Raw genomic sequence first — 7,936 nt, forward strand, 5'->3', positions numbered from 1 at the left:
CCTGTTTTGGAGCACGTTTTTTAAGGTTTCTAAAAGGAATTTTGAAAAACTCTGTATGAGGGAGTTGTAGTATTTTTGGAGCACTACAACTTTGTTCCCCTGAGTCGTCCGTGATTTTGTCGTCTAGACCCTCCAAAAGTAGCCTGAATATGGCTCGTCGTCGTTTTCGCGCTATTTTTTATGATTTTTGAGCTGTTTTTTGCCTTGATTTCTAGGTCGTATTTTGAGGCTGCCAGTCGGAGGCCAAAATGATCGATTTTGACTTCGGACGACCGGGTCCAAAGTCGAAGAGCTTGATGTTAGATTTTCGATGAGCTCTAGAGCGTCTTCACATCGAATATACGATTTAGGAGATACCGACCTCCAAAAAGAGTGTTTCCAGAGTTTTTTTTCTCGCGTAAACTGCTGTTTCACGCCGTAACGCATGAATCGGAGTTCACGTGGAAATTAAATTTTGATTTTTCTTTTTTCACGTGAACTATTGTCACGTCGTCATGCATAAACCAGACTTTACTTGTAAATTAAATTTTAAATTTTTTTTCGCGTGAACTCCTATTTCACGTCATGCGTGAGTGAATCGGGCTTCACGCAGAAATTAAATTTTAATTTTTTATTTATTTATTTTTTTACATCGGATTTTCATTCACGTCGTTTTTTCGTTCATGTCGTTTTTTCGTTCACGTGGGATTTTGTTTCACGTCATTTTTTTGTTCACATGGGATTTTCATTCACGTCATTTTTTCGTTCACGTGGTATTTCCGTTCGCGTCATTTTTTCGTTCACGTGATTTTTTCGTTCACGTGATTTTTTTGTTCACGTGATTTTTACGTTCACGTGGGATTTTCATTCATGTGATTTTTTCGTTCACGTTATTTTTCCATTCACGTCGGATTTTTTTATTTTTATTTTTTTATTTTTTTATTTTCTTGAGTCTAGTGGGAAATATGAATTTTCTTTTTGAGGGGGATATTTTTTGAATTTAAAATGAAAGGAATATGGGTATTTTTCAAAAAAGGTAAGTGAAATCAAAAAAGTCAACCTTTTGATGACACACCTTATACTCTTCACCCCCAAAATGAACAAATTGACAACTCATAAGCATCTTCTCATTGAATGCTCATTAGCCTTAATGAGTTATATAAAAAAGTGATCAAAGATTAATCCAAGATTAATTCTTTTACTAATCTTTCTCTTTTACACTAATCAAAGACTCTAATTAACCACTAATCTCTAATTAATTCACACAATTGAGCACACCATTGGATGGAGCAAGGAAAAACTAATCTTTGTGCAACAATAATTGTGTAAATTAATCTAAATTAAGAGATTAATTAGACTCTTAATTATAGTCTTCTCCTTTAAGACAAAATTAAGCAAAGAGAGTTAAATTTCTCCAATTAATCAAAAGATTGATGTAATTAAGTGTTTTGATGCATCTAGATGCTCAAAAATCCTAATTTCGACTACTCATATGATCAATTTAGATCCTAATTAATATATTTTCTAATTTTTTAGCCTCTTGATCAAGATTAATCACCCTTAATGACCAAAATCAGTCCATTAAGAGAAATTAGTCAAATTCAATGATTTTTTTATGATTTTAAGAAATTTTTTGAAAGATTAAGCTACTCCTAACACTCTAATCTAAAAAAAATCAACAAAAAACACACAATTAAACTAAAATTAATGATCTTAGATCTATGTTTAAACTAAAGAGAGCTAACATTCACTAAGAAATGCATTCTCTTGCATTGTTTGATGCAATGGATGCAAACTAAGCCTAATACAAACTATGTGCAAGCCCTAAGAACATGAAAAACCACAAAAATAACAAATTAATCTAAAAATTAAGTAAAAAGCATTCTTTTCAAAAACAAAAAAGAGAGCTATTCTACACCAAATCTTACACAAATCACCGTCAAATCCACATCTTTTTCATGGAAAATCACTAATAAAGATAATGGGCAATGGGTTATGCATAGATTAGAGACAAAACAATGGAAAAAGCCAAGGGATGGCTTCCCGACAGCGGCGCCAAAAATGTTTAGGCTCACCCTAACCCTCCTTGAGACATATCCAAAAAGAGCTTACTTAGTGAATCGCAACTATCGTGAGGATCTTTCCAATGGCCGAACTCGTAACCCTTGAGGTCTCCAAGCTCTACAACTCCTTGAGAAGCAATTTCACTGCGTCTCCCGTGAGCGTTATCACACTGCCGCATTGCACTACGGGTCCTCATCCCTCCTCTCACCTCACTTCACTCACACACACTCACTAGTATGCATTAGGAAGAGAGATTAACAAGAGGATTAGCAAGAGCAAGACTCAATTGCATAATGGGAGAGTATGTTGTATTATGAAAGAATTTTACTTATATACATGGCCATAATGTTCACACTCACTTAAACTGTGGCCGACCGGGCTTTTCAGGCTCATAAGAGGCCTAATGCTATTACAATGACTACTCTCATAGCATATCCATGAAGTACATCACTTAGGACTTCATCCTAACTTGCTACCACACACTCTTGAAGCGGGAATTGCCATAAATACTCCGTCACACCATTACGGGCGCCCGTCCAAGTTGTAGCTTTGGACACTATTGCTTTATATCTTGAATATATGACCCTTTGGTGTATCTACCATGACTCCTTGATGTAAGATAATGGCAGTATCTCTTGTTAATCCTAGAATTGGATTAACACCACTGTAATCCCAACAGGGCGTACCGTGAAAAACTCAACCACATGTCCAACAGATAAAGATATAGAGAGAGAGGGGAGAGAGAGAGAGAGAAGGGAATAGGGATCTTGCACAGTACGCCACACTGAGCGGGAAACAGGCCCTGCCTCCTTTCAAGAATTTATTTAGGAATAATCCACGGGCACACTAGCCAAGATCAATATAATCAATGAATACAAAACAGACAGATATGCCGATGTAGCATATTCAAGTCGCTGTCGAGGCACAAGATCTCTGATGTCATGCACACCACAGCAATGACCCACAAGTATCTCTCACCGGGCTAGCACCAAATCCAATATCCAATATCCAAATCCAATGAATCCAAGTCCAAATCAAATCCAAAACCAAGTCCAGATCCATGTCCAAGCTATATGTCTAAGTTCCATGTTCATGTCCAAGTTCCATGCCCAAGCTCTATGTCCAAGTTCTCCATGTCTATGCTCCATGTCCAAGCTCTATGTCCAAGTTCATATCCAAGTTCAAATCCAATTTCAAGTAGTCCAAGTTCCCATGAGTAATCTCCACAACTCCTACAACCTTGTCGATGAAGAAAACCATGGAAAAGTTCTTTCTAGCAAGAAAACTGATATAAAACCTGTTTTAATAGTTTTTGGGCGATAAAAGCATCCAAAAAGCAATTTTTAAAGTAGTTTTAGGGTTTTTGAAATTTCTGTCCGTACAGCTCCGTACACGCGTCCATGTCGCCCATGCATATGCCCATACAAGTCTAGGACTGATCGTACATCTAAAAAGCAAGTTAGAGAAGGTGTTGATGCGAAGAAGAAGCTCTCCATGATCATAATGATGCCCACACACACTCCACGATCTCCTTCATGATGCTACAAGAGAGGTTCAAGCCTTTTTATACTTGAAAAGGGCTCTGCTTTTTGCCAAAAGCTTGTCCATGCTTTTGCTTTGCCTGTTTATAGTTTGCTTTTTCCTTTTTGCCTTTGCTTTTGCTCTTTTTACTTTTATTAATAAAATATTAGTCAACTTTTGGTGCTTTGCTTTTCTGGCTTTAAGGCCTTGCTTTTTGGCCTTAGAGCTGCTTTTTGAGAAAGCACCTTTTAGCTTTTTGAGAAAGCACCTTTTAGCTTTTTGCTCCGGCTCAGTCTCCTCTTTTCAATGGTGCCCTTGGCTCGCGGTTAGCCCTGTTTGACTTTTTGCTTTTTCTTGCTTTTTGACCAAGAATGGTATTTTTTCTTAATCAAACCTTATGGACCCTATCACCATGTCTTCTTCCACCTGTCTGGTGTCCGGGCATGGGTTTCATCATGTGAAATAGAGCTAGGAGGACCAAATAGTTACATTCCCTCTCTCTTACATCGCAATTGTCCCCAACTACACAGACCGCAAGTGTTCCAAGTACTTCCACATCTTCCAAGTACTTCCATATGTTTTAAGGTACATCAAGTATATCCATATGTTTCAAGGTACATCAAGTATATCCATATGTTTCAAGGTACTAGCCCCATCTGGTGAGCTTGTGCATCTGGTCTTTCCCCATATCCGTGGTGTCATCTGCTCATCTGGCAACACCTCAATGGCTTTTCTTTGACCGATGACCTTGTTCTTGATGGTACATCTTCATGGCCTATCATATGTGTTAGATATAATAAATGCATACTTACCTCCTGCAAAAACTAGACACAAGCTAGTCAACAAACAAGTATGCATCATTCACGTCTACTGGGTATTCCAAGTACTGGCCAAGTAGTCTGGAGCCCAGTGGACTATCACATGCCATAAATCCAAGCATTGTCCATACCTCAAAAATAGCACACAGTCGAACAAATTCAAACATACATCAGTATGCAATGCACAAGTAATGATCCTCCTCTTCATGGATTGTCCTGTCTGGTTTCATTGAAACCGTGCTGAGCCATCTGGCCACTAGGACCACTCAGACTATCCTCAAGGCCATCTGGTCAACTAGGACCCCCGAGAGTTCATCAATAGTCCTCTAGGCCATCTGATCACATTGACCACCCGACTATGAAATCCAATAGTCATCGGGGCCATTTGGTCGCAATGATCGCTCGACTATGAAATCCAATACAGTCATCTGGGCCATCTAGTCGCAATGACCGCCCGACTGTGAGATCCAATACCATCATCTAGGCCATCTGGTTACAATGACCGCTTGACTGCGAAGTCCAAGATATCTGGCATCGTTACCGTCCAATGGGTCATCTAGCATCATTGCCTCCCATATACAAATCTCATTCGAGCATCGTTGCCAACCAATGTGTCATCTAGCATCATTGCCTCCCATATACTAATCTCATTCTGACATCGTTGGCTCCCATATACAAATCTTGCTCCTTGGGCTATCGACATCGTTTGCCACCCAAACTAGAGCATGTCCAAATAACCATCATAAGTAGGATAATGATCAATTCCAGTCCAATATATATACAATGAACAGGACTAGAGGCACAATCCCTCCCTCTTGAATTTGTCTTGCTCGCAAGACATCTATATATGTACTTCAAATACATTTGGACCAACCACTTTCTCATAAGCTCGAAGTATATCTAAATAGTCCTTGAAGTACTTCTCTAGGATCCATTTGACATTCAATAGCAAATAATTCTCGAATTCCAAGAGAAAACTTTCTTACCATAGTCTTTTCTCTTTTTCTCACAAAATGAAACTCAATCTGTAATGACTCTTCCGTTCCTGTGGATCCTTCAAAACGAGTTTCTGTGGGGGTAACTAGTACATGATTTTAATAAACTGTCATGGAAAACATTATATATTGTCCGATGATCTGAAAGGTCCAACCGATGACATACATGGTTGATCTTCTTGGTATCCTAAAAAGGTCCATATACCATCATTTTTATTTCTTGACTTAGGTAATCCAAAGATAAATCCATAGCAATACTCTTTTAATGGGTGCAATAATCCTGCTAGCTTTTGTTAATCAAAACTTGACCATCTGACAAAACCAAACATTCTCGAACATATAACTCTATGTCCTTTCTCATACTAGGTCAATAAAAAGTAGCTCTCCAAAGCTTGAAGTGTAATCAAGGTGTCCCTGTGCCCCATGTAGGGAGGAGCATGGCACTCTTCCATTACTTTGGCCTCAATTCCTTGTGTCACACATAACTTGGGTTTGCATCATAAGAAAACCCTACTTGATGACATAAAAAGTCACCAAATCTCTAATCCGCAATATATTGCAAAACATCTTTGAAATCCTCTTTGGTAGCATAAGGATCCTTCATCAAAGTGAAATCCATATGGTAACCCATAGAAACCGCATGGCTCAAGGGTCTCTGAGATAATGCATCTGCTTCCTTGTCTTTGACATTCATCGGCCACAACATAGCCTGCTTGGTTCAAGACTGCTCCAATGCAATCTCAAAAAGATCTAGAATAACCAACACCGGTCCTTTGCTACCAGCATAAAGTCTCAATGCTTCAAAAGGGTTTTGTTTCAGCTTTGGTCCACAGATTCCATGGCTTTATTAGTCGAAATATGCAATGGGCTAAACACCACTACAAACCACTCTTCGAACTTCCTGGCATGATGTCAATCTAATGATCTTCAGATCTCTCAAATGTCTTTGCCTTCCTTGTCCAAAGCTGCATATGAGAGAGCAAGCCTAGGAGTAGCTTCCCTGTCTCCTCCCTAAGAAATAGAACGGGTAGCTCTAGATCCTTCTGCAATGGTGACTCAAAGATAGGCTTTAGTAGCTTCAACTCCTTTGGCTTCAGTGGCTCAATCCTTGATGAAATATGCAAACATTTGAGCCCTTCCTTGGTCCTATTCTCTCTTGGTTCTCCAAGAAAGAAATTTGTCTCTGAGATGTCGTTTGAACTGCTGAAAGTCATGGTACTCTTTTGATGTTATGGCCACGATTTCATGAGATAAATAGCTTAACGGTCTTGGGTCCCATTTTGAAGTCTTGTATTGGCCTAAAGTTTTTCCCTTCATTAGGCCCTTGGTCTCCTTCTGCTCTCGACATGGCTCTGTCACCCCCTCTCCTCCCGAAAGTTTCTTCAAGAGAAATACTGCTCTGATACCACTATAAGCCCAACGGGGCGTGGCGTGACAAACTCAACCACATGTCCAAGAGAGAGAGAGAGAGAGAGAGAGCGAGAGAGAAGAGAATAAGAATCTTGCACAGTACACCACACTGAGCGGGGAACAGGCCCTGCCCTCTTTCAAGAATTTATTCACGAACAATCCACGGGCACGCTATAGCCAAGATCAATACAATCAATGAATACAAAACAAACAAATATGCCGATGTAGGATATTCAAGTCGGTCGATGTCGATGTCGAGGCACGAGATCTCTCATGTCGTGCACACCACGGGGATAACCCACAAGTATCTCTCATTGGGCTAGCACCAAATCCAATAACCAATATCCAATGAATCTAAGTCCAAATCAAATCCAAAACCAAGTCCAGATCCATGTCCAAGCTATATGTCTATGTTCCATGTTCATGTCCAAGTTCCATGCCCAAGCTCTATCTCCAAGTTCTCCATGTCTATGCTTCATGTCCAAGCTCGATGTCCGTGTTCAAATCCAAGTTCAAGTAGTCCAAGTTCCCCCGAGTAATCTCCACAACTCCTACAATCTTGTCAATGAAGAAAACCATGAAAAAGCTCTTTCTAACAAGAAAACTCATATGAAACTTGTTTTAATGGTTTTTGGGTGATAAAATCATTCAAAAAGCAAATTTTTGGATTTTTGGAGTACTTTTAAGGTTTTTGAAATTTTTATGGTTTCTGAAATTTCTGTTCGTACAACTCCGTGCATGCGTCTGAATCACCATGCATATGCCCATACAAGTCTAAGACTGATCGTACATCTGAAAAGCAAGTTAGAGAAGGTGTTGATTGAGAAGAAGAAGCTCTCCATGATCATAATGATGCCCACACACACTCCACGATCTCCTTCATGATGCTACAAGAGAGGTCCAAGCCTTTTTATACTCGAAAAGGGCTCTGCTTTTTGCCAAAAGCTTGTCCATGCTTTTGCTTCAAATTTTTATGCTTTTTGCCTTTGCTTTTGCTCTTTTTACTTTTATTAATAACATATTACTCAACTTTTGGTGCTTTGCTTTTCTGGCTTTAAGGCCTTGCTTTTTGGCCTTAGAGTTACTTTTTGTGAAAGCGCCTTTTAACTTTTTGGTCCAGCTTAGTCTCCTCTTTCCAATGGTGCCCTT

Source organism: Cibotium barometz, chromosome 2, assembly GCF_041138505.1.
Source record: "Cibotium barometz isolate CiBa-2024 chromosome 2, ASM4113850v1, whole genome shotgun sequence".
Classification (NCBI taxonomy): domain Eukaryota; kingdom Viridiplantae; phylum Streptophyta; class Polypodiopsida; order Cyatheales; family Cibotiaceae; genus Cibotium; species Cibotium barometz.